The following is a 13,314-nucleotide window of genomic DNA, read 5'->3' on the forward strand; positions in this document are numbered from 1 at the left end:
CGGGGCGGCTCCAGGAAACCTGAAGCCCTCACTTGCTGCCCAGAAGACCGAAACTGCAAAAGAATCCCTCTCAAACATCCCCAGTCACACACACAGCCCCCACCCCCACATACACACACGCCTCCCCACCACCACGTTTTTTGGATGGGGAAACCGAGGCCAGTATCGCAAAGAGTCTCATTCAGAGCCTCCAGCCCCAGTGGCATCGCTGGTCATTCTGGTCCAGCCACCACACTAAGTGGCTCTCAGACTGCCCTCCAGCCTGCTCTCCCCTGGGCCTGCCCCATAAATAGTCATTGCAAATGCTTCTATCTGGGCAGGCTGGTGACACCCTCACCTCCAGAGCTGGTTTCCCAGTGGCTGTGGTCTGGCAGGTGGCCCAAGGCAAGTCCCAGGGGCATTAGAGGCTGCCGGTGCCAGCCAGGAGTGGGGGCTAGAGGTGGAGCCTCTGGCCCAGGAAACCCCTCATTGGTCCCACCCCCTGCCTTTCATCATAACTATGTGGGTGAGGGGGCAGGAAGGGGGTCTCAAGCTGAGGATCCTTCTTCAAGAAGCCCTCAGACCCCTGGGAACCCCCAGCTCTGGGTACCTCCTTCAGGCCTAGACTCTATGGAACTGGGTATATCCGCATCAGGCCCGACCGCTCCCAACCTGGAAGCTTGGACTTGGCTCCACACAAGGCAGGAACCTGAAGGTGGCTAGGAATGAACGAACAACAGAGTGAACAACCCTACAACCACAGGAGTGGAAGGCCATGCAGAGCGAAACCGAATTCTTAGCACACCCCGGGGGGCTCCCATCCCAGCCCCCATCTGAAGCCAGGTACTAAATAGTACATTCTAGGGCAGGACACTTGATGCTGCTGCCTCACCTCCACCCCCAAGCAGAGTCCCATCCCAACAACAGGGTCTCGAGCCTGATATCCTCGGTGCGAATCTCTCCTGCGCCACTCATCAACCTGCACGACCGTTCTGTCGCTCTGGGCCTCAGTTTCCCCTTCTGTAAAACAGGCATTGTGCCCTGTTCTCAGAGTCGCTGAGGGGAGTGCAAGAACCTCTGTGAAGCTGGGTCAGGCCTGTTGTCAATCGTAAGTGGTGAGCCTCTCCCCTCTGACAAGATTGAAATTACAGAGAAAATCAGAGCTAGGAGGACAGTGTTTGTATCGGGAGGAAGGTGACTGCCCTGGCGAGTCAGGGGAGTCCCCGGATCTCCCTCCCAGACCCTGGCCACCTCTTAACTTCCTGCTGTCCCTTTCAGCCTCTCCTGTTCCTAGATTCCTCTGCTCCCAGATCCTCAGTTTACCTCCCTGTGATATGGGATCAAACAGACATTCTTGACTCTCTGTTCTCCTGCAAAACTACTCCTGAATCTGACCCTTTGTCCTCCCTTGGTCCAGCCCCAGTATCTATCCCTGGGACCAGCACAGGCACTGCCTCCCTCTGCTTCTGCTCTCAGCCCCCATAGAGTCCTCTCTCCGTGGTGGCTGGAGTCAGACTTGTCCTTCCTTTCTCCAGAATCATCCATGGCTCCCATCTCCCTTGGGGTAAAAGCTGAAATCTGCCTTGTAGCCACAACTGGTCTTGCTGCTCCCACTTCCCAGCCCCCAGGATGTTGCCAGGGCCTCTTGGTCTCCTTGCAAGAAAGGATTCAAGAAGAGACCATATATAACGGTTGAGTGGTGCAAGAAGGAACATATAATTAAAGTGAAAGTATATTCTCTGAGATGGGAGAGCAGGGGAACTCAAGGGAGAGCTTTTGGGCCTGGGGCTTGGGTCTCTAGCTTTTATTGACAGTTGTTCACTAAGGGTGGAATATTTATCTCTTGGCGAGGGGATTTTTTGAGAGCAAGAGTTTGCACTTTTTTTTTTTTTTTTTTGTCTTGGGCCTGTCTAGTTTGATCCAGCTTTTTAATGGCTTTGTTTTGGAGAGCAGCCAGGACAGACCTCTGACTTTCCCGATAGCTGACCATGACTCACACTTTGCTGGCCTCCAGGCATCCTGTTAAAGCCTAACTAACTGCCTACTCTAACACAACCCTTACTCCACTCGGTCCACATTGGCCTCCTGGATACTCCTCCACATCAGGCACACTCCTGCCTCAGGGCCTTTGCACAGTAGACAGTGCCTCTGCTTGGGATAGTCTTCCCCAAGATGCCCATATGTCTCCAGCACCTCCTTCAGGTCTCAGCTCCAATGTCTGCCCACATGCCCTTCTTTTTCTCTTGCCATCAGCAGTCTGTGTTTTGTTCACAACCGTGTGAAACCAATGTGCTTAATCATTGTGCTCACAAACAATCACATTCATATTAAGAGTCATTTACCAGGTGCTTGTTGTGTGTTAGACCCTGGGCTGAGGGCTGGGACCATAGCTGAGGACAACTGAGACATATCCTTGCACTTGTAGGTTGTATGGCCTGGGGGCAGGGATGGAGATGGACAGAAGGAATAAAACAGGACCTGTGGCCACATGCAGAACAGAGAGGGTCTTTTCCGATCATTATCTCCTGGAAGAGGTGGCATTGGGGCCCAAGCCCTGAGATGAGAATGAGCTTTTTAAAAATTTTTTAAAGAATTTAGTGGGATGCCTGGGTGGCTCAGTGGTTGGGCATCTGCCTTTGGCTTAGGGCGTGATCCTGGAGTCCCAGGATCCAGTCCTGCATCGGGCTCATTTTTTTTTAATAAATTCTTTTTTTAAAATAAATTCTTTTTTTAAAAAAGATTTTATTTATGCATTCATGAGAGACACACAGAGAGAGGCAGAGACACAGGCAGAGGGAGAAGCAGGCTCCCCATAGGGAGCCCAATGTAGGACTTGATCCTGGGACCCCCGGATCACAACCTGAGCCAAAGGCAGACGCCCAACTGCTGAGCCACCCAGGTGCCCCAGACTTGTTTCTTTGTGAAGAGGCAGTGTAGGGAGATGACATGGGGCGGGCAGCAAACTTGGACTCATGGGACCCTGAGGACCATGGGGAGGGGGTTGCTCTTCACCTTCAGAGCAGTGGGGCACCCTGAGGTTGGGATAGTCTTCCCCAAGATGCCCATATGTCTCCGGCACCTCCTTCAGGTCTCTAACCTCAGTGGGAGGTCTCAAGGCAGGTGACAGGATTTGATTCGTGTCTCCCAAAGAAAAGAGCAGCTGTGTGGATCTCACCAGTTCACAGATAGGGAAACTGAGGCACAGAGAGCTGAAGTCCCTTACCCAGCATCCCCGAATTCATTATCTCCAACCAAGAGCCTACAAATCCCTCCCTTCCAGCCACCCCATGCTGCCCAGTTGCAGACAGGTAAACTGAGGAACAAAGATGCCATCACTTCCTAAGTCCCCTGCGGGAGTGCAGTCAGCCCTCCTCCACCTTCCCCCGCCCCTCCCCGGTGGATGCAGCCTCACTGGGGGACCTTCTCACAGGGAGGGAACAGCAGCGGCTGGTTTCACAAGTGGGTGGCCAAAGCCTGTCTCAGTTTCGGTTTGCAAATAGCGTCTGGCTCCAGCCGCCTGCGGCCGTCACTCGGCCTGGGGAGGTTTGCTGCGTGCCACCGCCACCGTCTGCGTGCCCTGCGACTGAACAACCTGTCAGCTCGGGGGAGGCAGGGCGACCCCGGGGTGGAGGGGTGGCCAGGGACCTGGGGTGCACCGAGCCCTCCTCCCCACGGAGCTTTGATCACTCGTTCCATCAGCAGTCCACAATTACTTCATGCTTTACTGAATGAGCACATTTTATTCTCCCAGTGAGCACATATTAACTGCTTACTGTTTGGCAGGTTGTATCCCAGGTTTTAGCTCATCGGATCACCCCCCTTCAGCCCTGTAAGGCAGTGCGTTCGATTCTTGGGGCTGCTGGAACCTGCCGGGTGTAAACCAGCTTATGGAGACGGATTTCCAGTGGTCTGGAAGCAAAGTGGTGAAGCGGTGGTGACCTGCGTTCCTGCTGGGGGGTCAGAGGGAAAGCCCATCCCGGCCCCTCTCCTGGCTTCTGGTGGCCGCCAGCAGCCCTTGGTGTTCCTTGGCTTGTGGCTGCATCACCCCGATCTCTACCTCCATCTCCATGTGGCCTTTGTCTCTCTGTCTTCTTCTTCTCCTTCTCCTTCTTCTTCTTTCTTTCTCTCTCTCTCTCTCTCTCTTTTTAAGATTTTATTTATTTATTCATGAGAGACCCAGAGAGAGAGGCAGAGACGTAGGCAGAGGGAGAAGCAGGCCCCCCATGAGGAGCCTGATACAGGACTTGATCCCAGGACCCCGGGATCACGACCTGAGCTAAAGGCAGATGCTCAACCACTGAGCCACCCAGGTGCCTCTCTTCTCTGTCCCTTATAAGGATGGATACCTGTCATGGGATTTTGGATCACCCTTATCCAGAATGATCTTGTCTCCAGATCCAGAGCTCATTACATCTGCAGGAAGCCTTGTGAAAATTAGACCAAGTAAATTTGAAGATCTAACTAGCCTTCTGCAGCCGGGCATGGATGGAGCGGCGTCGTGTCCAGCAAGTGGAGGGAGCTCTGAGGAGCTGGACAAAATGAAAGGTTTTTACCGGAAGGAGGGTGGGGTAAGGCCGTTTTTAGCAAAAAAAAAGAAAGGGTTATTCTTTTTTTTTTTGTAAAGATTTTATTTATTTATTCATGAGAGACAGAGAGAGAGAGAGAGGCAGAGACACAGGCAGAGGAAGAGGCAGGCTCCATGCAGGGAGCCTGATGTGGGACCCGATCTCGGGACTTCAAGATCAAGCCCTGAGCTGAAGGCAGACGCTCAACCGCTGAGCCAGGGTTATTCCAGATGAAGCCACCTTGCTTTAGAGAGAGGGGCCCGGGGCCTTCTTCGAGGCATTACCTCCTCTTCCCTTGGGGGGTGGGATGGAGAACACCCCTGAGTCAGACAGCTCACTGGAGCTAAACAGAAAATTCCTGGCTGGCTGGTGAAGACTTACATTCTGGGGGAGGTTGAAACTTCAATGAATTTTTAGTGACTTGGCCAAAGTGGTTTTATTTTTAACACCCTTGAAGGTCACATTCCAACATTCTGGATGGACATATCTGTTGGAGGCCACAATCTAACATTCACCAGGCAGGTATTATCAGCTCTACTTTATGGGAAATTGAGGCACAGAGAGATCAGGTTGCTGATCTGAAGGGCTAGGACTTAAACCCTGGCTGTCTGGAGCCTGAATCTCCCTGCATCATTGCCCCATAATCACCTCCTATCTGCTGTGTGCCAAATCCTTGCCAGAAGCTGGGGACACCAAGGCGAACAAGAATTGGCAGCACCAGGGACGTGACCTGTGAACCTCAGGCTGAGAGATGTTCAGTGTGTTAGGGTGTGATCTTAAGATCAAGAGTCCGTGGTAGTGGGCTGCAGGGTGTCCTCCAAAAGACATGTCCACTCGGGGGGACACCTGGGTGGTTCAGTGGTTAAGCGCCTCCCTTCGGCCCAGGGTGTGATCCTGGAGTCCCAAAATTGAGTCCCACATCGGGCTCCCTGCATGGAGCCTGCTCCTCCCTCTGCCTATGTCTCTCCCTCTGTCTCTGTGTCTCTCATGAATAAATAAATAAAATATTAAAAAAAAAAAGACATGTCCACTCAGAACCTGTGAATGTGACCTTATTTGGAAATAGATCTCTGCAGATGTAATTAAGGTAAGGCTCTCGAGATAGGATCATCCTGGGATTAGGGTGGGCCCTAAATCCAGTAAGTGTCCTTTTGAGATAAGAGAAAGGAGGGAAAGATCTGAGACAGGAGGAGGCCAGGTAAGATGAAAGCAGAGACTAGAGCCAGAGACTGAGTTTTGTGTCTGATGTGACGTAAGGACCCAACTGACTTGTTTTCAACATGGACTCTCACTTCACAGATTCTTTTATAGAATAGTCTCCTCTCCCCACTGCTGGAATAGACCTCCATCTTGGAGCAAATTCCTGACCTGCATAGGGTGTCTCTGGGCATTTAATTCCAACCCATTGGTCAACATGTCTCTCCCTGTGCTATATCCCTCTGACTTAATTACAAGCTTTGTCATGGGTCCCCATATCTGGTAGGACAGGTAACGCCACGTGTTTTGTGTAAGTATTCTATTCGCAATCGTCTGCTCTTCCGGGTAAATTTTTTGAATCATCTTATCAAGTTCCTGAGGGGAAACCCCTTCTGTGACTTTAATTGGGATGGTGTTAAAACTTCAGATGGGGGGGGCCAAAACAACCCAAACCTTCAGATGGGGAGAATCGGTATCTTTTGAGCCTCAGCCTCCTTGTTCATGAATATGGTACATCCACCATCCCTATTGCTTCCTTGAGATCTCTAAAGACAGCCATTTCTTTTTCCAAATGTTGAGAACAACATTTATTTCATTTATTTTTCTTTCCAATGCAGGGAGGCCTCCAATCTGACCTTCTGTTTCACCAGGTTATCCCTGCTTCCCACATTGCTGATACCACTGAGTTGTTTTGTTTGTTTCTGGATAGACCCGTTTTCACAGGGCCATCATCTTCCCTTGTACGTTTTGGGGGTGCATATCAAGTTCATTTTAAGCTCCTGGCCTATCTGTCCTCCTATTTCCACTCTTGGTGGAGGCCATGGTTCAGACTTTTCCTGGTGAAATGATGAGTTTCTCCAGATCTGGTCATTTGGATTCCAGCCCATTTCTTCAGGGACATCAGTGATAAAGCCAGCATCAGTCTCCCAGTCTCAGGGAATGGGATGAGAGTCCAGGTTCCCTAAAACTCAGGCTATCACTTCTAACTCCTCCTCCCTCCTCCGTCCAGTCTTTCCCTCAACATCTCCTGGGAAGACAGCCCATGGCAAGGTGGTAGGGTGGGGGGGTGGGGTCCCTCTTTATATTGCAAGTACCACCCCAGGGGTGAGGAAGGAGCAGCCACTGCTTGGGTAATTCCAGCCCTGGAGTGCCTGCCGGCAGGTGTGGAGGTGAGCACCACCTCTTCCCAAAATGGTAGGGAGATGCCAGGAGCAGAATTCCAAGCCACCTCCTTGAGGCTGCCCGGCGCCTCTGTCTCAAGCCTGGGGCATTCTCAGAGTTTTCTCAGCATCCCCCACACTAGAGCCTCTGGGCTGGTCTCCAGGAAGTGTGGAGATTTCCCTCCATCCTGGACATCCCTGGGATCAGACCCAGGAGCCCAGAGGTCATTTTAAAATGCTTTGTGTTATGGAAAATTTCAACCATGCCCTGTCGTCAAGAACACACAGTGACCCCATGTGCTGTCCCCAGACTCACAGTGATCTGGGAGGCACTGACCCCATTTCCATGACACTTATTGACCTTATTAGGGTGCTGCTGATCCCAGGGTCATGCTCCTTACCCAAGATTTGAGATGCTTCTCACAGGACAAACCCAGCTCCAAAATCAAAATCACCCTCAAAACCCTCTCTCTCTCCCTCTCTCTTTTCTTTATCTCTCTTCCCCCATCTCTCTTTGTATCTCTCTCCTTGTCTCTCTCCTATCTCTCTGTCTCATCTGTCTCTCACTGTCTATCTCTCTCACAGGTGGATTGGGTGCCCTGTCCCACCTTCCCCAATTCCTGCTTCTACCCCTGAACCTCTCCAGTCTGAGTGGGAAGAGCCATACTGTTGAACCTCCGCTGAATGGTTGATGGGCTGGCCTTTTTTTTTTTTTAAGTTTTAATTTATTTATTCATGAGAGAGAGAGAGAGGTAGAGATACAGGCAGAGGGAGAAGCAGACTCCCTGCAGGGAGCCCGACGTGGGACTCGATCCCGGACTCCAGGATCAGAGCCTGGGCTGAAGGCGGCGCTAAACCCCTGGGCCCCCCGGGCTGCTCTGGGCTGGACTTTTGAATGAAGCCAAAGCTGTACACGCTGGGCTCAACCCGGGCCTGGCTGCCTTGCCTCGTTGGTTAACCCCCCATCCTGGGGGCCACATTGCTGAGTCCCCAGAGCCACAGCCTTCAAAGGTTCCCTCATGGGGCTGTGACCTCCCCCACATTCCTAATTCGGCTGCTTTCATCTCTTTTCTGTGTTATGTAAGCTCACGCTCGTGTGTATTTCACATAGGCTTTGTACACAGCACGTTACTATTTACATGATTTAAAATACAGATGTGGCATTAAGGAGGGTACATGATGAGATGAGCACTGGGTGTTTTGCTATATATTGGCAAATTGAATTTAAATAAAAATTTAAAGAATAAAATAAAATACAGATTAGGGGCGCCTGGATGGCTCAGTCAGTTAAGTGTCTGCCTTTGGCTCAGATCATGATCTCAGGGTCCTGGGAGGGAGCCCCACAATGGTCTCCCTGCTCAGCAGGGAGCCTGCTTGAGCCGCCTCTGTCTCCCTCTGCTGCTCGCCCTGCTTGTGCTCTCTCGCTCTCTTTCAAATAAATAAAATATTTTTTAAAATATGGATATGGGACGCCTGGGTGGCTCAGTGGTTGAATGTCTGCCTTTGGCTCAGGTCATGATCCTGGGGTCCTGGAATTGTGTCCTGCATTGGGTTCCCCGCAGGGAGCCTGCCTCTCCCTCTGCCTATGTTTCTGCCTTTCTCTGTGTCTCTCATGAGTAAATAAATAAAATCTTTAAAAAAAATACTGGTGTGTTTTATTTCGAAATGAGAAAAAGAACACTAGCAGGCACATCTGGACAGCTAGACTCTATAGCAAGAGCATTTTTCATCCTTCCATCGCTATAGCCAATAACACAAGTTCCTGGAACAGAAGACTGTATAAAAGCATTTGGATTTTGTTATGATGTTGCCTTTCCCCAACAGTCTTAAAATAAAATATCATATAACTATTTTAAAGGTCAGCTCTGTTAAGGCCTAACTCACATACAATAGAGTACAGCTGGATGAGTTTTGACAAAGGCACACAGTCCCGAAACTATCAATCTGGGTATATGTATTTCCATTACCCAGAAAGCTCCATCGGGCCCCCTTTGCAGATGAACCCCTCCCCCAGGTATACAGTAAGTAACAAATACTGAATGAACACATTTGCCTTTACCAGCTGGAAACAGTGAGTTACAAATTCAACTGGCAGGCGATAGAGACCTCTCCTGCCAAGATCCCCCTGGGCTGAGCCCAGCGCAGGCCCAGGAGGCTGGGGTGAAGCTCAGCCCATGGATATTGGCAATTGGCCAAAGTCTCATTTTATAGCCAGGGCTACTGAGGCCAGAGACAAATGACCCAGAGGGTCCAATGGCCCCGATTGCAGCCCTGGACTTGGCCCTCCATCTTCTTGCCCCAAAAGAGAATAAAAAGGAAAGGTGGGTGTTGTTATAATGGAATGTTTATGTCCTCACAACACTCATAAATTGAAGCCCAGATCCCCAGTGGGGTGGTGTTGGGGGCGGGAAGCTTTAGGAGGTGATTAGGTCATGAGGGGGGCCCCCATGATGGGATTAGTGCCCTTAGAAGGAGACACAGGACAGCTGGCTTCCTCTCCCTGCTTTCTGCCATGTGAGGATGCGGTAAGCAGGTGGGTGTCCACAGATCCAGAAGCAGCCCTCACCAGACACCAGATCTGCTGACACCTTGACCTGGGACTTGCCAGCCTCCAGAGCTGTGCCAAGTACATGTTTGCTGGGTAAGCCCTCCATTCTGTGGTGTTTGTCACAGCAGCCTGAACGAAGAGTTGCCGCACCCCGCTCGCGGGGTCACCGCGAGCCCTCGGCCAGGGGCTTCATCCTGAATCTCAGTCTTCCTGTCAGTAAAATGGGGATACACCTGAGATCAACCTGCTGGGGCTTTTGTGGCTGTGAGAGGGAGCTCCCAGCAAGGCTCAGCTGGGCACTTTTCGGCCTTAGCAGCTATGATGACTGTGGGTGCTACTGTTGCCATCCAAGCCCTGGTTCTCAGTCCTGAGGGTTCCAGCTGGGCACCCCAAAGCTCTTCTGTCTGCATCCTGACTCCACCTGGCAGCATGTGGTCTTATCTCGTTCTTCCTGCCCTGTGTCCTGGGAGGTAGCCATGGCGATGGGACAGAGGAGGGTGCATTGGGTAGGCAGGTAGCTCAGGAAGTTCCAGTGCAGAGGCCGTTGTTCGTTGTTCATTTCACCTGCACCCCCCGCTTTGTCCCTCTCTCCCTGCCCTCTGGCCAAGGATGTGCCCAGACTTTTGTCCTTCTTCCTGTGGACGGTTGAGGGCACCACATCCTGCCTGACTTGCCAGGCAAACCTGGCCATCCTAAACTTAGCCTTGACTATCTGCTGGAGCTTGCAAATTCTCAAAGGGAGCTGAGGGTGGCACAAAGCCAGGCCCTGAAATCGTTATGTTCCCTCTCACCCCAGGACCTTTGCACACGCTGTGCCCATTGCCTAGGATTCTCTGTTCCCTGTTTGTACCTGGAAAGCTCTGCCTCTGGGTCTCTGTCAAGTGTCACCTCCCTCAGAAAGCCCTTCTGGACCCTATGCAGGAGGTCCTGGGACCAGGTGTCTCCCTTTGACAGGTTTGCCCTGTGACTTGATACTCTGCATTTACGGTGATGACTGCATCAATACCCATGGGGTTGGAGTGTCTGCATACAGTAAGTATTCAACAAAGAATGATGGAATCAGGGGCACCGGGGATCCCAGGGTGGCTCAGCGGTTTAGCCCCTGCCTTCGGCCCAGGGCATGGTCCTGGAGTCCTCGGGATCAAGTCCCGCGTCGGGCTCCCTGCATGGAGCCTGCTTCTCCCTCCGCCTGTGTCTCTGCCTCTCTCTCTGTGTATCTCTCCTGAATAAATAAATAAAATCTTAAAAAAAAAAAAAAAAAACAAAAAACCAGGGGCACCTGAGAGGCTCAGTGGGCTAAGCATCTGCCTTCAGCTCAGGTCATGATCTCAGGGTCCTGGGATGGAGCCCCGCATCGGGCTCCCTGCTTAGAATGCTTCTTTCTCTCTCTCTGCTTGTGCTCTCTCACTCGCTCGCTCGCTTTCTCTCTCTGTGTCAAATCAATAAAACCTTTAAATTAAAAAAAAAAAAGGTGATGAAACCAAACATTGAATTCAACAGCTGTTTATCAAATATTATCTTATATTCAATCAACAACTCCCTTGAGCTCTTCAGGGCATCCAGGTGCAGGGGACATCCTACGAATGAAGAGCCCCCCTCCTTCCTTCCTGTGGCCCAGAACCTCTTGCTGACATCCTAGTGAAACTCTTTTTTTTTTTTTTCCTAGTGAAACTCTTGAATAATGGTGCCATTCTTGTCACCCAGGCCCTGTTCCCCAGAGACACGTGATGCATTTATGAGCTCATCACCAGACCTTACTTGGGCTCATCCTCGTGATGAGGTCCTGGGGAAGACAAGGACGGTGAACATCTGTGCCATGATGCATGAGGCCCCTTCGTGCCTGGCCTGAGATCCCTTCAGGACCTTCACGACCTCCTGTCGGGGAGATGTCATCAGAGGAGAGGCAGATTTGACAAATAAACATCTTGTTTTCTTGTTTTTGTCTTTTGTGGGTTTTTAGTATAAGTCAATCCCATGCAACGTTTGGGATATACTTATACTCAAAGTGTATTGGTTTTGATCTTTGAGCTCACCGAATAGACTCCATAAGCAAAGCTTACCCTCTCGAGTTGAAACAATTTATGGACAAGAAAACATCGTTTGAAATCAAATGGTGACAGACATGCCCAAGGAATAGCGTGGGGGTTCGATCCCTTTAGGAATCCTGTGATAGACAAATCTGTGGGGATGGCAGCTGACGGGCTCCAGAAGATCGGAGCAATGGTAATATGAGGAAATAGTATCATCATGTTGGAAGCCTTGGAACAAGTATAAACAATGGTGTGAGGGGCGTCTCGGTTAAGTGGTTGACTTTGTCTCAGGTCATGATCTCAGGGTCCGGGGATTTCGCCCTGCACTGGGGCTCCATGCTCAGGGTGGGGGGGGTCTGCTTCTGCCCCTCCTCCTTGTGCTTGCCTGTGGGCTGTCTCTCAAATAAGTAAATAAAAACCTAAAAAACAAAAACAAACAAAAGCAATGAGTGTGCTCACCAGAAGAAATCACCTGCTTCCATTTGTCCCCTTTCCATAGCACCTGTTTTACTACAATATAAAAATCAGGTCATGGAAAAAAATCAGGTCAAGTGCAAAAAAAAAAAAAAAAAAAAAAAAAGGAAGGGAGAAAAGAAAGAAGGAAAGAAAAAGTATTTGTTGTTTTCTGAAATTCAATGTTCACTGGGTATCCTGTGTTTGGTCTGGAACCTTGATCCATTGTCATACCCATTTTACAGACAAGGAAGCAGAGGCTCAGATAAGTTAAGGGATGGGCACAAGGTGGCACAGCCAGGATTGAGCCGAGACAGAATGTGAGCCAGACCCTGGGACCCCACACCTTCAGGGCTTGATTCCTGCCTCCAAAAAGCAGGTATGAGCGTGGGGGTCCTCAGGCAGCAAAAGCCTCACCTTGCCTGGGCCCAGAGTTCTTTCCACATTCCCACTCCCTGTGCCGGAGGCAGTTGCACTCGAGGGGTCCCCAGGCCCAGGGCCTTCGGCAAACACCTGCACAGGAACCCATCCCACAGGCCATCTGGACTCTGGCATCCGGAAGCAGGTCAGCTGGTCCCCTGTAAACAGCCGGCCCCATGTCACTGTAAACAGCTGGTGTCTAGAGTTGCTGTCACAGTGCCCAAGTCTCAGTGTGACTGCCCTGTGACTCGATACCCTGCCACAGGCTCCCGTCACTTGATACTTGGTAAACAGTGTTCGGAGAATGGGCAGCACTGCCCCGTTGGGTCCGTGTGGTGCTCGAGCCAGGGGCTGGGGTGTAGCTTAAAGCGGGTCCCGACACCTCGTGAGCCGTCCTCACTTGCTCTGTGCTAACGCTGCACACGTCGAGCCCTGAGAGCTGTCATTCATCAATGGTCAGACACCGCTGGGGTCTCAGCCCCTGTCCCATTCTTAGCTGGCTGACCTGGAAGCCCTTGGAGCAGAGTTCCGGCCCTTTATCAACAGCGACTCCTGATACTTTCTCTGCTGCCCTCTGAGTGCCTCATCCAGAGGCTGCAGCCCTGGCCACAACCTAGAAGTGGCTTTTACACTTTTGGGTGATTGGAAACATTCCAAAAGAATATTTTGTGACACATGACAACTACATGAAAATTCAAGTTTCAGGGTTCATTTTAAGAAAGATTTTATTTATTTGAAAGAGAGGGAGAGAGAGAGAACAAGAGAGAGCACAAGCTGAAGGAGAGGCAGATGGAGGAGAGGCAGACAGCCCGCTGAGCAGGGAGCCCGATGTGGGGCTCGATCCCAGGACCCCGAGATCCTGACCTGAGCCGAAGGCAGATGCTTAACCAACTGAGCCACCCAGGCACCCTAGTTTCAGTGTTCACGAATACGGTTTTATGGGGACACAGCCATGCCCGCTC

General features: G+C 51.1%; 1 long non-coding RNA gene and 1 pseudogene across 1 annotated transcript; both read left to right on the forward strand.

Moving 5' to 3' along the window:
• The first annotated feature begins 9,987 nt into the window (after positions 1 to 9,987).
• Positions 9,988 to 11,388, forward strand: LOC144289299 (uncharacterized). Its single transcript, XR_013357262.1, has 2 exons — positions 9,988 to 10,481; positions 11,154 to 11,388. It is a non-coding gene; the product is annotated as an uncharacterized LOC144289299 (long non-coding RNA).
• Positions 11,389 to 11,423: 35 nt separating this feature from the next.
• On the forward strand, positions 11,424 to 11,723 carry LOC144291098 (small nuclear ribonucleoprotein G pseudogene; annotated as a pseudogene).
• The last annotated feature ends 1,591 nt before the right edge of the window (positions 11,724 to 13,314 follow it).

Source organism: Canis aureus, chromosome 19, assembly GCF_053574225.1.
Source record: "Canis aureus isolate CA01 chromosome 19, VMU_Caureus_v.1.0, whole genome shotgun sequence".
Taxonomy (NCBI): domain Eukaryota; kingdom Metazoa; phylum Chordata; class Mammalia; order Carnivora; family Canidae; genus Canis; species Canis aureus.